Below are 19970 nucleotides of genomic sequence, written 5' to 3'. Positions count from 1 at the left end.
CCAGAGCTTCTCTATTCCATTGTCTCTCTCTATGAAACTGCAGGGAAGGACTCTGATTGGCCTGAATAGGGTCATGTGCTCATCCCTGTGGCCATGGAAACCAGTTACTATGATTGGCCAGGCCTACTTTTTATGTTCATTCCTACGGCTGCAGGGCCATGTCCTGCGATTGGCAGCTCCTCAGAACCACATGGAGTGGAAGAGCTGTCCCTGGAAATAGGGTGCTTGGTATTCTGAGAGGTAAGTAGAAAAGACAAAAAAATGACAGTTATTTACCATATCATCCCATTCTGTCTTTGTTACCAGGATTGCACATCCTCTGACCCTCTTTCACTTTAACCCATGACCTCTGCTTCCCATTAAATATTTTCTGGAATAATTCTTATAAACACAGACCTTTTAAATCCTGCCTTAAAACCCCACTTGATCTCATTTTCACATTTAAAGAAATCCATCCTAGAAGTTATAAGTAAATAAAAAACACTTTGTGTTTACTACAGTTTGGTTTGAAAAAAAACTTCAGAATTACTTTTGTAGAACTCAAAAAACATTCAATTACCAACCATTCCTCCTTTTGAAAGTTCCAAGATGCATGAAGGCTGCTCTCAAGGCCACTCACCTGCCTGCTCAAATACTGACAACCATCCCCTTCAAATGGTCCCACTTTTAATTTCCCCTTTAATAGTTCTATTTCTTTTACCCTACCATTTACTCTTTGACCTTTCTAGAGTAATGAGCTACAATCTCCTGATATCACCACTTACAGTGATTGTAATAATAAAAACCAAGAAGTTGGTGATCAAGCCAGCAACCTGTTAGGTGGAGCAGGAGAAACGGTGGGCCAAGCAGGCAAAGTCAGTTTTTTCATAGCAGGTGAGGGAGGGAGGGGTCTCTGAATACTCACATGCTGATGTATTTTCCCTGCAATCTCCCTATCACTTAAAGTTCAGACAGTTGGCAAAAGCCACTTATTTCACAAACTCATTCATAACAAGGCAGGGTTACCAAAGCACAGACGCTACACAATGAAATAGCTTTGTAGTCAAATAAATCTGGGAAAGGCTTCCCATCATATCCCTCGATTTGAGGTTTATGGTGTACCTGAAAGACTGACAATTTTTACAGTGAAGGCATATGTTTCTCTTGTTTTACCTGTCATTCCAAAAACACACTTGTTAATAGAACTCTTCATGACAACACGCATTAAAAGTCTTAGGAATATACTTTGAGAATTGTACCACCAAGAGATTTGTGGCTACTAATGCCATCTCTGGGAGAATTTTTGCTTTTTTCAGAAGCCCGGCTCAAACATCAAAGCTCTACTGATGGAGATGTTGGGCAAGCAGCCAGCCTGTGGTAGGTACTTGGAAAGATAACTGTTTGCTATCTCGTCTTCGGCGGCCTCTATTTGGTTTGCACTTGCTCTCCATACACCACTGCTGAGTTTCTGAGCACTATACATTGGAGAGGAATAATTTTGGTTCCATTGAAAGGCCTCTCTTTCATCAAACCAGTGTGGTGCTTTTACAGCTCTCATTGCTCCATGGGGCTATGAGCAGTTTTCCTATCAAAGGCACCAGGTGCTGTCTGTGTTTCTGGGACCTTCTCCAGTACCTGTGTCTGTTAGTCCCCTTGAATGTGCTGCCTCCATTTTGCTACTTCTGATTGAGAACCCTGGGCTTCAGGCTGGGTTTCCATCTCTCTGCCTTGCCGCATTAGACTTGATGTTATATTCCAGAGTTTCAGTCCCAACCCAAAACCTATTCTGATATGCCTAAACTACAGGTCAACCTCACCCTATTAAATTCAGCTCAGGGTTGAGCTTTTAACCCACCACTTGTCTGCAAGAGAAAAATAGAAGTTCGTTTCCTTCTGTTTACATTATTTCTGAAATTTCTGAAATAGAAGGAAATAATGTAAATTATGGAAATAATTAAGAAAATAATGTAAATTATTTCCTTCTATTTAGATTATTTCTGATATCTACAACATTTCAGAAAATTTTAGCTCTTTGGTCAAACTTAGTGCTTTCTACTTGCATTATAGTGTGCACAATATATGCATATGAATGACCTAAATCCCCACCCCACTGCCTCACATCTCAAGCTTCTTCAGGACAAAAAAATCTATATCTATTTTTCTCCATATCTCCCTAATACCTGGGTAATGTCTTTTGCAGGTAGTAAGCACTTAACAAATGCCTATTAACTGAATCAATAAGAGAATAAATAATCTTACATAGCATGTGGATGCTTTGGGGGACTAACAGAAAAGACAAAATATTTATAAACTTAATCTATTAAATCTTGTTAATTTAGAATTCCCTAATCCAAAAGTGTATTAGTCTTTCTGACACTGCTATAAAGAACTGGTCAAGACTGAGTAATTTATAAAGAAAAGTTTTACTGACTCACACTCCCACATAGCTGAGGAAGCCCCAGGAAACTTAAATCGTGATGGGAGGGGAAGCAAGGACCTTCTTCACATGGCTGCAGGAGAGAGAACAGCCTGTGAGAGCTTTTCTCAGGAAAAATTACCATTTATAAAACCGTCAGATCTCATGAGAATCTACCCACAATCACAAGAACAGCATGGGAGCAACAGCCCCCATAATCCAATCACTTCCCACCAGGTCTCTCCCTCAACACCTGGAGATTACAAATTCAGGATAAGATTTGGGTAGGGGCACAAAGCCAAACTATATCCAAAAGCTATGTTGATTCCCAGAGCATGGTGATTTTCCCTTCTTCCCCCTACCTTTGAATACATCTGGTATTGTCTGGAAATATATTTAGTTATCAAAACTGGGGTAGGGGTGAGGAAGAACAGAGCTACTGGCAACCAGAGGGTTGAAGCCAGAAATGCTGCTAAACAGCTTACAGTGCACAGGACAGACACCCTGCCCCCAAAAAAGAATTGTATGTCTCCAAAGTCAATAGTGCCACTACTAAGAAACCCCACCACAGAGTCAAGAAAAAGTCCACCTTTCCACTGCCCAGTAACAAAAGCTTGCTAAAGAAATGAATAGCCTAAAAAGATTGCAAAACAGAATTCAAGCTTTTTCAAATGCTTCAAGTCACCTGGTTTGCTTTCATCAAAGAACGGTCTTTATTATTATCTGTATTCCACTGTAATCACCCAGAATGCTTTGCTCATGTTCTGTGCTAGACCAATTGGTAAATTGAATCGCTTAAATGCATTCTCTTCTTAGTGGTGCTTTTGTCTATATTACAGGGTAGGAAACAAATTTAATTCCCTAGTCATAGGACAAATATTTACCACAAACAATAGCATTTCAACAGTTTCAATCCTTAACTGCCAGAGTGGCTGTTATACAAGGGATTGTAAGCACAAATGCTCAGCTAGTATTTAAAGACCCAACTGCTCATAAGCCAGACAGCACATGCACAAATTACCGTTTTCTTCACTTGACAACTGCTGTTTTTATCTTGACACATCCACTTAAAAATTATTTCTGACAAGAATCTTAACAGCTTTAAATCAGTCTAATTAAAGGTAATACATTTTTGCTAGAAAAGCATTTGAAATTATACAGTATTGCACAGTTCACTTTTAAAATCAAGTTACTGGGTGCATTAGTAAATGACAAAAACACCTCCAGTGACATATGGTCTTCTATCGAAGGAAAACATTTCCAATACTTTATGGAAGTTTCTAACAGCAAGGTTGTAGGAGGCAAAAAATGCTTAGAGGGTTTTTCTGTAGTGAATTAGCACCATATCCTCGAATGTTGCTTTATGTAGATGTGGTCGGCAGCTCTGACAGGGCTCCCAGTGACCTCTGCCTCCTGGTATGCAGGCATCTGTGGAATCCCCTTCCTTTGTGCACAGAACCTACTGACTCAGTTTTAACAAACGGAACAAAACACAGGTGATGAGATGTCATTTCCATGATGTCGTTGCAGTCTTACCTGTATCTCACTGGCTTTCTGTCTCTGTTGCTGGCATTGTCTCTTACCCTCTTGCTAGCTTGCTGCCGTGTTGTGAGCTGCCCGATGGAGATGCCCACATGGCAAGAAACCAAGGGTGGTTCACAGCTTATGAGGAGCTGAAACTCACTCCAACAACCCACAAGGATTGGAAGCCTGCCAACAAACACATGAGCGTTCTTAGAAGCGAATCTTCCCCAGGCAAGTCTTGAGATGACCACAGCCCTGTGAGAAACCCAAAGCTAGAGGACCCGGCTATACGTGGCACCTGATTTCCTGACCCACAGAATCTGTGAAATCATAAATATGTAGTCATTTTAAGTTGCTACATTTTGGGGTAATTGGTTGTGCAGCAATAGATAACTAATACAAGACATAACCGTGCTACACCAATCTTTATCTCTTTTGTTAATTCCTTCCTTACACAAAAGACTCACCTCTCCTATTCTTTGATGTATACTTTTCTTATCATTCCACCAGCTCTAAAAGTGAACTCTGCATCTTCTTACCCACACACCAATATTACTTCCTGACATCTATATTATTCAAAAGCATGCTCCTTTACACTCTTTTCTTCTTCTCCAAAGCTCAAATGAATGGAATGAAAAATGCTACATTGGCCATCTGGATTCAGAGCATTGGTGGCATCATTAACTTCTCCACTTTCCACACTGACAATCCTACACACAGCCACAGTGCCCTCAACCTGTTCCTCCTCTCTCCACAAAGGCTCTCACATCCCTTCCTTGTTATTGTTTCCTTATGTTGGAACGATTGTATTTGTCTAAAGGTTTCTTCTCCAATTCATTTTGTACATACAAAGCCAGATTATACCTCCTAACACACCACTTTTCTCATTTTACATGAAATTTTTGCCTAAAAACCTAGAAAATGTTCATTCATGTTTGGAAAATCACCTTTGATTATTACATTCACTCTGACATTGCACCTAGCATGCCAGTTTTCATCTCTTTTGTGTTCAGGGCCTTATGAAAACTTGACTCATAAGGTTCAGAATTTCCAAGTCTTACAGCAAAGTAAAACACCATAGCCAATTTGATATAATAAATCCGTCAGGGTTGTTGTTGCAGGCCGGGTCAAGAAGTAGACAGTAAGATGGAGATTATTAGCATGAGAAAAGATTATTAGGGGGTTCTTCAAGATTGACAGTGGTCGGGAAAGGGAAGGCCAGAGGAAGAAGTTAGATAAGATGCAATCACAGCAAATGCCTCAGCCTTGGAACACAGTTCTTGTTCATAAGAGCCTAAAATGGAAAACAATACAAAGCTGCAACAACAAAATAAACTGTAGTATACTGAGACAAGGAACACTATGTAGTAATAACAAAAAAGGACTACCATTAAGCTCAACAACATGGGTGACTTTCACAGATGCAATATTAAGCAAAAGCATCAGACACAAAAGAATAATTACTGTATGATTCCATGTACCTGAAGTCCAAGAGCTAACAAAACTAATCTACGGTGATAGAAGTTATAATAGTGGTTTCCTCTTAAGGAAAAGGGGTTATTGACTGGGAAGGGTCATGAGGGAATCTTCTAGGAATGGGGTCTGAATATATTCTATATCTTGATCTTTGCTGTGGTTATATAGGCGTGTATATATATGTAAGAATTTCTCAAATTCTACACTAAATATTTGTATACTATAATATATGCACATTATAACTTTTTACTAAGGGAAACATAAGTGTTGGCCTGAACAAAACAACAATTATCTCAAACAGAAATGTACTCATCTTCCTTGGAAGACTAGCTAAAACCACAGTAAGTTTGGGAGATTTTATTTTATTTTTTTTGTTTGTTTGTTTATGTGTTTTGAGAGAGACAGGGTCTTGCTCTCTCACCCAGGCTGGAGTGCAGTGGTACAATGATGACTCACAGTAGTTTGAACCTCCCAGGTTTAAGCAATCCTCCCTCCTCAGCCTCCTGATTAGCTGGGACTACAGGTGCACACCACCACATCCAGCTAATTTTTAAATATTTTGTAGACACAGAGTCTTCCTATGTTGCCTAAGCTGGTCTCAAGCTCCTGGCCTCAAGCAATCTTCCCACCTAGGCCTCCCAAAGTGTTGGGATTACAGATGTGAGCCACCATGCCAGGCCAAAATTTTTTAAAATGCTGTGTTTCTTCCCAAATTTTCAAAATAAATGTTCACAACTACATAGCTGTATGTGTACCTCTACTCATAAAATATAGAACACATGCCAATAGGAAGAGAAGGCACCTGCATGTTGATGCTAGCAATCTCTGGCCACTTTAATTGTAGGCAACTTTAATTTTTTTCTATTTGATTTTCTAAAATTAACATTGATTATTATTTGTATAAGAAAAAGAGTGATTACTTTTTAAATGCATTATCATTCATTGAGGAACAAACTAAAAGAAAAATGCAGTGCTGAAAGTGAGGTTGTAAACACCGTAGTCCCTGAGAGTGTGTGTTAAACATCAGAGTAAAAAAGGGTATCTTTTTCAGACCAACATGAGACTGGACAGGGGTATAGAAGACCCATGGGGGAAAGGTGCCATGTTAAAAACAAGCTGCAAATGACCCTGGCCGCAGCGACGATACATTTAAATGGGAATGTCCAGTTGGGAAGGAACACAGCATAACTGCTGACAGTTAGGAATTTCTGGCAAGACACAGGTAAAGACAGAGGAGCTGTCCCAGTAACATGGCTCTGATTTCTTTCAAGGCCAAAAAAGAGCCCAATCCTCTGACAAAGACTAGCTCTTCCTGTAGTGGTAGCCACCGATGCTGCATGAAGGACAGGCTAGAGAGATGTAAAGCAAGAAAGCCTCTCAGTTCCTTACAGATGCCAGAGTAACGGGACATCAACCATGTTGCCTGGGAATATCCAGAGTACGTCACAGTGGCAGGTAAATAAAAAAGGGTGTGAATTTGTCAGATTTCAAAATCTTCCAGCCACTCTGACTCAGTGACTACTGAAATCATTTCACAATGATCAGATTACTCCCAGAGTCCCTCGTGGAGAAACATCACGTTCTCTGCCAGTCCAGCTCAGGAACATGAATCCCCAGGGGCAGCTGAAGGAATACAGACATTTCAATGAGGAGTGTTTATAATACGAGGGAAAAGATTCTTTCTCTCCAAAGGATGCTGAAAGCTCACGAAAAGAAAAATGTTTAATTTCTTTATCACCTAGTAGAAGTAAACTAAGAATTAAAACAATAATTTAAGGATTTATTTTTGAGGAAGGAACAGAGACATGCTAGTGGCTGTGAAAGATACATTTTGCCACTGTGGAAGCAAAGATAGCTTTGTGATCAGAAACACTAGTACTGGCTGCATGCCCATGGACAATTTACCTCTCTATACATCAGCTTCTTCATGTCTAAAGTGGGGAGAAAATTACCCATCTCATAGACTATTGTGAGGAGTAAATGCAAATAACATATATTATGTGCACTTAGTGCAAAGCCTGGCAAGTACCAAGCACTCAGTAATATATGTCACATGATCCATGCTGTTGTCACAGTTATGGACAATTCTCACTACAGCCTCTTTCTAAATTTCACTCCAGTCTCACACCAGCTACAAAGTCTTCTTTTCATGCCTCGTATTGCATGCTCTTATTTCAAGGATAGTGTCTAACTCTATAAAAAGTGTACATAACAAGATCTAACCCAAGCCAACAGGCACAATAAGGCCACCATAAGTGAAGGTGGTATAGTACATTGCAAACCCAGATAGAATGAAGCCCAGCTAAGTCAGAATTATGTCAAGTCAGCTTGTCTGATTTTTCCCACTGTGGAGACATCAGAATCTTGACTCATAAAGTCTAGTATGATTCACTTGTCCAAGGACCTACATAGGAGAATACCCTGATGTATTCTTTAATCATAAAACCTGAGAGGCTCATGGAAAACAATGGAACCTGAATTCTATAAGGAAATCTACATTCTATAAAATTTGTAATAAATGACACATAGTCTCTAGCCATTCCTCACTGAGGAATTGGTGATAATCTCTAAACAATGACTTTTTGAGCAAACAGCTCTCATACTCTCTGGTCACAGACAGACTTTTTACTTTCTGCTTAAGCATTTGCTATTAATAAAAGTATAATGTCACCATTGAAGGGGTGGACTGTGATGTCAGACTGCCTGCAGTGCTAAACCCAGTGCCGATATTTGATAGGTGCGCAACTTGGGTACGGTGTTAGCATCTTTTTGGTTTTTTTTTTTTTTTTTGAGACGGAGTCTCACTCTGTTGCCAGGCCTGAGTACGGTGGTGCGACCTTGGCTCACTGCAACCTCCAACTCCCTGGTTCAAGTGATTCTTCTGCCTCAGCCTCCTGAGTAGCTGGGATTACAGGCAGGTGCCACCATACCCAGCTAATTTTTGTATTTTTAGTAGAGATGGGGTTTCACCATGTTGCCCAGGATGGTCTCGATCTCCGGAGCTCATGATCCGCCCACCGCGGCCTTTCAAAGTGCTGGGATTATAGGCGTGAGCCACCGCCCCGGGCCCATTGTTAGTATCTTAATTTTGTTTTAATCTTATCAAAAGTAAATGGTATTGATAATAGTATCCGTGTCAGAAAATGGTTGTAATCCTTTATCATAAATAAGTTTATTGATGATAAGGTAAACCATTTAGTGCCTGGCACACAGCAGGCAAATATTTAGCTATTTTTACTAATTTTTAATCATTGGATTAATTCTATTAACGTTTTACTTATATTCATTTCAGAAATTTCAGAAAAAAAGTGGAGGGGAGAAAGTTTTAAACCTTCTGCTATGGAACATCTTGAAAATGGCCACTTTAAACATTTTGGAAAAGTTTTCTTCTAAAATATACAATTTCACAATTAATACCAAAGTATATATGGTATTTTATAAGCTAATTTTTTCCCATCTATCCAGCAATTATGGGGTAAGGAGGGATGTCATATTTTTCACTTATTCATACTTTATGGGAAAAATCTTTGTCATTATATAGTCTTCTAAACATTATTGTGCCTTATGCAGAATACTACATTGCATAGGAGTATTTCTTTAACCATTCCTCTATTACTGGCTATTTAGGTTTCCAAATTTTACTATTTTTTAAAAAAATGGTGGAATATCCCTGAAACTTTAATGCTTGTGCAGGTCTATGATCTTTACTTTAAGATAAATTCCTGGGAGTGGAATTTGTGATACCCAAAAGGAATAAACATTATTGAAGCTTTTGATCTATTTAATGGGTTTCTATTGGGATGCACTGCTTCCCCCAAAATGCCCTTTCAAATTCTGATTGGAAATATGTGATGCTACAGTTCTTTGTCTCTCTAAGCAATAGGATCTCTCATCGGTTCCCCTGTAAGATATACATTCTCAGCCGGGCGTGGTGACTCACGCCTATGATCCCAGCTCTTTGGAAGGCCGAGGCAGGTGGATCACAAGGTCAGGACATTGAGACCATCCCGGCCAACATGGTGAGACCTTGTCTCTACTAAAAATGCAAAAATTAGCTGGGCATGGTGGTGCACACCTGTAGTCCCAGCTACTCGGGAGGCTGAGACAGGAGAATCGCTTGAACCCAGGAGGTAGAGGTTGCAGTGAGCAAAGATCACGCCACTGCACTCCAGCCTGCAGACAGAGTGAGATACCATATAAAAAAATCAAAAAAAAAAAAGATGTACATTCTCTTCTGTGTGGCAATGGAAAGGCTTTTAAAACTCTCCCTGATTTAAAAAAGAATCCTTTCCTGTTGTCTTTGAACTGGAATCGAACTATGCAAATACATGAAATCCACAAAACTTATTGTGCCACCTCTGGCAATAGCATCCCTAGGGATTATCTTTTGTTCACTTGGAGATCAATATTTTGTGTATTTCATTTTGGATGCTCAAGTAGAGTAAACAGCTTCATTTCTCCTCTTGCCCATTTCTCCACTTTTTTTTTTTTTTTTCACATTCTGGACTGGTGTGTTACTTTCTTTATAGGCAAAAAATAAAAATAATCACATGAAATCTCTAAACTCCAACCCACTTAAAGACTGGTGCATGTGTCAAATTTCCTATGGTGTCCCCTTGCAGTTAAAAGCAATCTCAATGCCTTACCCCAACATTCAAACATAAGATCTAGCCGCTGCCTAACTCTTCAACTGTGCCTATGCCTCTCTCTCTCCTTTGCATACCAAATTACAGTTATGCTAAACATTATGCAGTTCATTGAACATTCCAAGTGCCTTCTGACACTAGGCTATTCCTGAGCTGTTCTCTCTACCAAAAATGCTTTTGTGCTCCTCCTTGTCATTCAGATCACATTCGAATGCCACCTCCTCACCATCCTTGCCTGCCCACCCAAATTTAAGCTGCCTCTCACTCATCCTATCTCACATTACCCAATATAAGTCTTTGCAGTGCATTTGTCATGCTCTGATCTTATATATTATCAGAGTCCTTGGACTGTTTTCTTCCCAGCTGTATTCCTGGGAACTAGTGCCTGGCATGTCGTAAGTGCTCCATAAATACTTACTGAAAACTTTTGTTGAATGGATTATGAAAAATTTACTCATTATATCCTGCTGAAAATCTCCAACAGAACTTAAGTTCTGTAAGGAGGAAGAGAATTGTTGTAACGAGAATAAGGCGAACCTCTGTAAGAAGAATGAAAGTCTGTTATATATATACCCTTACTTAGGAAACCAATGGTGAACAGAACTATGGATACTGGATAACAGGAGAAAAGTGTAGGGACTTTAAAGTGGCAAAGAAACTCCTTTTGATTGTGAAAAATGAGTGGATGGAGACAGAGATAGGAGTTGGAGAAAAAGAGAGAAAGGAAAGCGAGAAAGATAAAAGGGAGGAAGGGAGAGAAGGAGATAGAGAAAGAGAATTCAAAGCGAGTCTTTGAAATGCTATGTGGCTGAGATCTTGCAGAGGCACAAGCCACATGTCAAGGGCTTACAGAAAATGAGAATGATGTATTATAGGGCCAGGCAACCAAGGAGAGTTTCAAGGAGGAATATGAACTAAGCTTGTAGAACACGTGAATTTTTTTTCCTAGTAGAGAGAGAAAGAAAAGAAAGCATAGTCACACCTCAGCAAAGGTAAGTAGAAAGAAAGTGCATGGCTCACTCAGAGAAATGGCAGGTCATTTTGTGGGACTGAAGGAGAGGTACAGAAGGAGACATGGAAGGAATTCTCACTGCTAGCACTTATATATTTGGCACACTCATTCCCCAAGAGTAGTTCCATGGCCTGGCCTGTTCTAACTGGTAGCAAGAAGAGAGGGTAATCACGTAACACATGTTCTCATTAGTCTCCCCTTTCATTTATCTCTTTTTCTCAACATCTGTAATTAGACACAATTCACATACCATAGAATTCATCCACTTGAATATATGATTCATTTTAGTATATTGGTAGAGTTTTGCAACCATCAACACTAATTCCAGAGCACTGTCATTGCCCCCCCCAAAAAACCCATAACCATTATCAGTCATCCCTCATCCCCACCCCGAAACCCCTGACAAACTCTAATCAACCTTTTGTTTCTATGGATTTGCATATTCTGGACATTTCATATAAAAGGAGTCCTGTACTATGTGGTCTTTCCTGATTGGCTTATTTTAGTTAGCATAATATCTTTAAGGTTCATCTAAGTTGTGATATATATCAGAACTTCATTCCTTTTTATGACTGAATAATATTCCATTGTGTAGATATACCACATTTTATCTATCCATTTATCAGCTGATAAACATTTAGTTTACTTCTACTTTTAAGCTACTTTGAATAATGCTGCTATTAGCATTCATGTGCAAGGGTTTAATTGTCCTGGGTATATACATAGGAGTAGAATTGGTAGGTCATATGGTTAACTCTATGTTTACCGTTTTGATGAATTGCCTGTTTTCCAAAGCGGCTGCACTATTTTACATTCTCACTAGCAATTCCTCCATGCCCTTGCCAACACTTACTATATGTGTCATTTTGATTACAGTCTTCCTAGTGGGTGTGAAGTGATATCTCACTGTGGTATCTCATTATAGTTTCGATGTGTATTCTCTAATGACTAATGATGTTGAACCTCTTGTATTGCACTTACTGGCTATTCTATTCTGCCCAATCTATTCTTTACCAGATAGCAAAATTATAGTCTTTAATCTGTAGCTGGACTCAATACCCCCTTGCCCAGAACTTTACAAAATCTACCCATCATATTCAGACTAAAGCCCAAATCCCCCTCACATATAGTAGGCCCCGCATAATGTTACAACTTACAGTTATTTTACTAATTGGCATGTCCTCATTTTGGGGTATGTGTCAGTCTTCCCATTCAGAAGGTCAGAAATAATATCTGTCTGTCCTGCATGAATTTCCATGCCTAGAACAATGTCTCCCATATGGTAAAACAAATGCTTATCAAACGCAAGAAAAATTAGGAGATTTAAAAAATATTTTCTCCCAAATATAGCTAGATAATATACAATAATTTGTTAATGAAAAGTGACATACACATGTGTCCTTCATTTATTTCAATGAATAATAATGGTATATTAACTCCTCTCATAAAAAAGTGTGTACTAGCAGATCTAGAAGTAGAGAATGTAATGAAAGTAGACATACTTATTGTAGTTCATTTAATTCAGTCACAGTCTCCAAAATGTACTGTCTGCTGCTGCGATATTTCAACACACCTAACTCATATCCACATGCTGTACATTTGCCACTCAGCTATATATATATATATACACACACACATATATACATATATACTTTTTTTTTTTTTTTTGAGATGTAGTCTTGCTCTGTCGCCCAGGCTAGACTGCAGTGGTGCAATCTCAGCTCACTGCAAGTTCTGCCTCCCTGGTTCACGCCATTCTCCTGCCTCAGCCTCCCAAGTAGCTGGGACTACAGGTGCCCGCCACCACTCTCGGCTAATTTTTTGTATTTTTAGTAGAGGCGGGGTTTCACTGTGTTAGCAAGGATGGTCTCGATCTCTTGACTTCATGATCCACCTGCCTCAGCCTCCCAAAGTGCTGGGATTACAGGCGTGAGCCACCGCCCCTGGCCTCAGCAATATTTTTTTAAAAAAAGAATAAGTAAATCGGGTAATAACTCTATTACCATTCTGTAGATAAATAATGCAGGTTTTATTGCATAGTTTGGTATTGATATGTGTTTATTCTGATTCTATTAACAATGAGTATGTACCAGCCAATGTGAGCCTGTGTTTTAATGTATTCCATGGACTTTGTGATTCTGCTTTAAGTGATCCTTTTGTTCAATAAAACGTAAAAGTCATTTTCAATATGCTATAAGGTTTAAGTTTCTTTGGGGTTATGAGGTTGCCATTGCCATACTGTAAGAAATTAGTTTAAAGTGATTGGAAGTTAATAAAGAAATTATTCATGCCATGTGTTACTTAAAATGAAAAATCATCAATTTGATGGCTTGTGATCTTTTACATGGAAAACAACTTTCTTCATTTGCATTTCTAAATACATGACTTTGGACATTAAAAATAAAATAAGGAGTAGTTTCCACCCAATCCTCGCCGACCTATTCCTTCCCAGGGCACACTTTTCTACATATTTGTCCCCAAGAACTCACCATATTCTTGAATGATTTAAACTCAAGTTTTATCTCCCCCATAAAAATTCTAATCAGTCCACTCTATCTTATCTTCCATTCCTCCACTTCTTTCCAGCCTCTCTGTTGCCACTGTGCTCTTTCTTTCCTGGACAACTACAGCCACCATAGTTCTGCGCCCCCACCTCCAGTTGAGCTCTCCTCCAGGCCATGCTGCACCAGCAAGTCAGATCATGCCACTCCCCATCTTTGGTAATGAAGGGACTAATGAATTATCGACTACCCAGAGAGAGAGAAGTAGTAATTCTAATAATTGTCTTCTCATGCATAAAGCATTTGTTCATATTTTCAAAACCACATTTTGATGAGGATAGGTGGGAATTATTATTATTATTGTTATTTCCATAATTTTTACATTATTTTATTGTGTAAATTTTTTTTATTTTACACATGGAGAAATTGAATCTGGGGCATTGGGATGATTAGCTCGGGGTTACATGGATAGCTGGAAGACAAACAGAGCCAAGATTCTAATTTGGAATTTCGAATTCCCTGTCCTGTGCACTCTTCCCATGGCAATGTGTTTTCTCTGCTGCCCCTCCTCACACACACACACACACACTCATGTGCATGTGCACACACCAAGGAAAAAGATTGAAGGTGCCTAATCTGTTGCAAAACAAACCTAAAAGCTATTTATGTTTTTCTGTATTAATACAGAGGAGCAATTGCTTGAAAACCTGTGATAGCAAAACTGTACAAGTGGGAGATTATTTCATTTCCAAGATATAACCAATCATGCTGTCCCCAGAACCGCCCGAGAAGAAATCTGAGATTGGGAAATCTGAGAACAGGCACACGGCTCGAATTATCAGAAAAGTCGCTGAGATAAGACATGCATGATCTCCTTCCTAAAGAGGTACCTCAAATTAATGTTCAGCTGAGTGTATCTAGAAAATGAGAAAGATTAAAATGCTCCCTGACACTTTTCTTCCTTTCAAGAAAATTATTCTATGAGACAGAGCTCTTCATAAGGCCTATATTTCTTGTAGCCCACAGAAAGAACTTAAAACACAATAAAAGAGGACTCTGTTGGATGGGTCAAAGAGGTTAAAGCCAAGAAAAGAGACTGGAGAACACTTTTTAAATAAAAAATTAAGAATTATAGGGCATCTTATACCACATAATATATGTTAGAACAGAAAACTGGCAAGGTACATGGTGCCTTGAGACTATTTCACTGTGACATCTTATGTCTTATAAACCATCTTAATCTCCTTTCTCATCCAGGACAAGAATGACAGCCACATCATCTGGAGAAGGCAGCCAGGGAAGTACTCAAGAGAAAACACTTCTGTGGGTGACTTGAAGAAGCTGGTCACCATATGGTACATTTTCTATAACCCTGGTCAAAATAAGCTCAGGAACTAATGAGAACTAAAGGGTAATCAAATAAAATTATCCCAGACCAAGAAGCTAATTGCAAAAAATAAAAGGGATGAATCAGGGCTTGAGTCAGAAATAGGGAGTCAAAAGCTCTTCCCAGAGACCACCCTCCTTGCTCTCACTGGTAGATAGCTCCTCTTCCCCCTTCCCTTGACAATTTCTGCTTTGTTAGTGCCAAGCCCCTCCCAATTCAATTCCTCGTGTCTCCTTTGAGTTCTAAGGAATGGGGAGAGGAGGCAAAAAACAGCTTTCAGATGCCAAGTAAGTGGAAACCAGGAGCGCCAATCTGCCAGAACCTGTCTATACCCCACTCCTGACATAAGTCACTGTCTCTTGTATCCCCCACTTTCACCAGATAGAAGGACATCTCTGCCAGTTCTTTAAACATTTCATATTTTTGATTCATTTAGACCTTAAAAACTGTTTATTTCCTCTTTCTGGAAGGTTTTGTTTTTCTTCTTATTGCCAGGTCTTCACTTAAGCTGCAATTCTCCACCTACCTTGATCCTGCCCCCTCCCACCAGAGCAGATCAGCTCACTTAGCCATACTCTCATGGTACCTATCACAGAAACAAAAATTGTTAACAAAGTCATCATAATTATTTATTGTTTGTTTACACTGTTAGACTGGACACTCCTAGAGGGCAGTAACATGATCTCCTTTTCCTCACTCCAGGAATCCCAGTGCTTAACTCACTGCCTGGCACGTGAGTGTTTGGTAAAAGTTTGTTGTTCCTTTTGCTACTGGTCACCTTCCAAAATCTCTGCATTACATCATCTCTCAAATTGCAGCTCAGGGAAGACTGACTTGGAAATGAAACACAAACAGAGGGAGGCTGCCAGACACTAGTGACTAAGATACAGCAGGGCTGTTCACTCTCCATAATAGCCTACCGCACCAACATGTACTACCTTCCCTCCTATTCCATAGTCAAAAATCTTGGAATCATTCTTTCATTCTTGATGCCTGCACTCGTCTTTCCCTCACCTTACACCTAACCATCACCTAGGACTGTCTATTGTTATTTCCCATCAATTGATTACCAACCACTGTACTAGCTCCCTGTCACCATACTAGACAAAGCCACCATTCTCTCCTAGAGATAGCCTATTCCTGTCTCACTGCTTCCTTCTTGCTCTATTCCCCTCCATTCTCCACTTAACAGCCAGAGTGTCCCTTGTGAAACACCTACCATGTCACAGCACTGCCTTCTGTTGATGTTCCTTCAATAACTTCCCGTGGCTCTTAGTATAATGAGCAAAAGCCCTAATCAGTCTGTGAGGCCCTCGCAGAGATGCCTACTGTGCATGTAGCTCATCTGCCTCGAATGGAGCCAGTTCCCCATGTGCTCAGCTGCTCTGGCCCTCTGACTGTCCTGTGGGCTCTGCCAAGCCCTTGGTGTCACATGGCCTTGTGATCACTGCCTCCATAGTCTACAGTGTCCTCTCACACCCTTCTCTCATCCATTAACCCATGCTCCTTCTAAAGATCCTAGCTCAGTTGTTCTGCTGGGAAGAATCTTTTTATCACATGCCTTCTCCCAGTCTAGAGCCAGTTTCATTCCTTTACAGGACTTAAATATATTTCTAATTGTTTCTTATTATGCACTCACTCAGTAGAATTGCTAAGAGTAATGCTTATCTTTTGAACCAAACTCTAAATTCCTGGATAACAGAGACTTGATAATGCTTGCAGTTTCATCTTCAACATGTAACACAGTGCCTGGCATAGAAAAGGCACGAAGTAAACTCTTGTTAATGGACGGACGGACGGATGGATGGATGGATGGATGGATGGATGAATGAATGAATAGTCTGGACTGCCATTTGTCTATCCTCTAAACCAGGAATTACAAAATCCCCACAGGGGCCAAGCAGGTAGAAAAATGTGTGAATTATGCTAGGGGTTATTAAAAAGGAGTCGTAGAGCATGCAATGAAATTTTCAAATTTCTTTTAAACCCTAGGTTGTGGACCAAGCTTCACTTTTTTGCAGCTTTCTGTTCCAACAAGTTACTCCCCCCAGATCCCACCTATTTTAAAAGCAACTCCCAGAGAAAGAAAGGCTTGACAGCCAACAGATGACCACCACATTCTCTCCCACAAGTCGTCTGATTTCAAAAGGCAAGTTCTGTTCACAGGAAGGAGAGTATCCATACAAGTCCAAGTTCAGTGAGAGGGACTGTCCTATAACCTGGAAGCCAAGGACTGGAATGCCCTCATTCACTTATTCTGATTCATAAAGTTTAAATTACTAAAAGAGGTTAACAACTTCAACATGTGGCATAATCCAGCGATTCATGTGTTCATATAAGAGAAAAAAGTTTAACTTTGTAACAATAATATGAACACAAAAACATTTCCTGGGAGCAAAAAAAAAAATGTGGCTTTGAAATTCTGCCTTTTATCTTCCTGGGAAAAGCAAGAGCTTACAAACTGGGGTGGGGGGGAAGGTTTCTTTTTGGTAAACTCATAGGCCTTTGGCCACTGCTTCCCTTCCACCTCAATTGTTTTCTTCTGATCTATGCATTGACCATGTAGAAATGTTCAAATGAAAGCACCCGGTCATTTTTACTTATCTTTCTTATTTTTTCTAGAAAGAGGCCTTGATATATTCTAGTTTCACAAGTGATTTTGCTAGATTTTTGCCGTTACGAATCTGTTTCGCTTTAACTGCAAACCACCTGATTCTGATTTTCCCTAGCCATAAATCTGAATTTTTACTACATTTTATCTGAGAGTCACAACAGATGGGCTATGAACCAAGAAAAATACAATGGGAGGAAAGAAAAGATAAAATTATTGGGCAACGACTACACAGAAGATGGACCAACCCTGAGACAGGATATAAAGGAGGGTGAAGGGGGTAGTCCCAGTGAAGTAGAATGAGGAAAACCATTTTCTTCATAAAACTATAGAAACAGCAGTGTTTACCTTTAGTGTTGTTGCTACCCAGAAGAAGAGAAGGTATCTTGGCATTTTATCAACCATATTTTTATGTACTGCCATCAAGAATTTCTTTTCACTGCCTCCATATATTTCTTAGTCAGGCAACCATTTTCAATGATACTAAATCCATCTACTCCCATATATCTGGCCCAACACAACTCAATCAGACATTTTTTTAAACCAGCCCTATGAAAAGATGTTTTGAAAAGCTAATGACCAACCAAACCTGAGTATAGCCATCCAAACATTTTAGTGAAAGGACAGGTTAGAGAAGAATCACTTGACTAAAGAAATGCTTACAATGGGCTGGGCCAGTGGCTCATGCCTGTAATCCTAGCACTTTGGGAGGACGAGGCAGGTGGATCACCTGAGGTCAGGAATTCAACACCAGCCTGGCTAACATGGCAAAACCCTGTCTCTACTAAAAATGCAAAAATTAGCCAGGCATAATGTTACACACCTGTAATCCCACCTACATGGGAGGCTGAGGCAGGAGAATCACTTGAACCCAGGAGGCGGAGGTTGCAGTGAGCCGAGATTGTACCACTGCACTCCAGCCTGTGTGACAGGAGTGAGACTTCATCTCAAAAAAAAAAAAAAAAGAAAGAAAAGAAAAGCCTACAATGTTAAAGGTTATGCTAACATTTACAGCCAAAGGCAGAAGGGCAATGTATATACTATGATACAAAAGATTTAAATAGGAAAAGTTCAGTTCACCAGATATGCACTCTGTACATGATGCCAACCAGGTTACTTGAAAGTCACACATTAAAACAGCTGTCTTCACATTTGCTAGTTGCTGTCTAATTTCTATAGGGTCTTGGTCCTATAAAATTTTTCTAATATACGTTATTGGTTTTTTTTTTAATCTTTTAATAGAAATTCAAGAATGAGTATTTACTGCCTATATCTGATAGAAGAATCCCATTTCTCATGAGAAAATCAATGGAAAACTCAGCATTTCTTCAAAACCAAAACTTCCTTTATCAAAACCTGTAGAACACAGGTTTCAGCAAAATTCGTAAAATATTCAGATCAAATTTGGGTTTCTTATTGATTTTCAGGAGGATTAATCTCTTTTATATTAAAAGCTCATTTGGTCACAAGTAATGGAAATTCATTGAGTCTTGCTTTGGAATGGGAAATGTGCGAGAACATACTATGGAACTCAGAAGGGAGGAAACAGTTCAGTTCAGTACGGATGGGACCCCAGCACTAGATAGCCAGAATGAATCAAGACAACCAGTAACGGATCTCCCCAACTCTGTGGTTGGTGGTCTCTCCTCTCTTCACCTCATCACAGCTCACTTCACTTGTTTCTTTGTAGAAAGGCTTTCTCTATCATTCTACGTGTGCGTAGAAACAGGCCACTCCCCTGTCTCTCAAGACTGCAGATCCCCAAGTCAAATGATTAGGCAGACTCCCTTTCCTGACTCTAAATTTCCAGAGGGAATCCAACTGACTCAGCCTGGATCAGGTGTCCACCTGAGGCCAATCAGCTTTGTGCAGAGAGGCAAGTTTTCATAGTAGAGCAATCTGGAACTACTCAGGCAAATTACATATATATATATATTTCCTGTGACCTAGCACTTCTACTCCAGGGGAAATTTCACAAAGATTCATGAAAAGGCAGGGGTATGGTCTTTGTACACAGTTTGTGGGGGCAAGAAATTGGATGTCCATTACTGAGAGAGATTAGGTAAGCATTAGGTGTACATCACAGAGCATTATGCAGCAGGCAGAAGCAAAGGGCTACACACGGCCCCACAGGAGTTCTTTGTTAAGTGCAAGGCTTTGTCATGCACTATAGAAACTTCACATGGTCAGAATAGAAGGTCTAGGGAGAAGGGCTGCAGGAGGATATTGGATGCCCAGTCGCCTTTTATCAGAGCATTCTATGGAAAGGTGTTCTCAGGCCAGAGGGTAGCTAAATGTCTCCTGAGCTATGCTCCAGGAGAGAAACCTATCTGTTTTTATAGGACTAGTGAGAGCTCTTACAAGCAGGGACAAAATAGCCTGTGCTTGGGTGCTGGCTATTTAAAGGAGCTGTATGCT

General features: G+C 39.8%; 1 long non-coding RNA gene across 3 annotated transcripts in view; it reads left to right on the top strand.

Moving 5' to 3' along the window:
- The window catches only part of LOC110742328, a 37523-nt gene extending 20280 nt beyond the window's left edge, over positions 1 to 17243 (top strand). Inside the window, exons 3-6 of one of the 3 annotated variants that reach the window (XR_002519931.2) lie at positions 44 to 240; positions 14333 to 14440; positions 14812 to 14909; positions 16934 to 17243. This is a non-coding gene — a long non-coding RNA (uncharacterized LOC110742328). Of the gene's footprint in view, positions 1 to 43; positions 241 to 12993; positions 13774 to 14241; positions 14441 to 14811; positions 14910 to 16933 lie in introns of those variants that run through there. The other 2 variants (XR_002519927.1, XR_002519928.2) reach the window with 2 other exon arrangements.
- The last annotated feature ends 2727 nt before the right edge of the window (positions 17244 to 19970 follow it).

The sequence above is a fragment of the Papio anubis genome, chromosome 2 (assembly GCF_008728515.1).
Source record: "Papio anubis isolate 15944 chromosome 2, Panubis1.0, whole genome shotgun sequence".
In the NCBI taxonomy this organism is placed as follows: Eukaryota; Metazoa; Chordata; class Mammalia; order Primates; family Cercopithecidae; genus Papio; species Papio anubis.
This window is presented reverse-complemented; position numbering and strand designations above follow the sequence as displayed.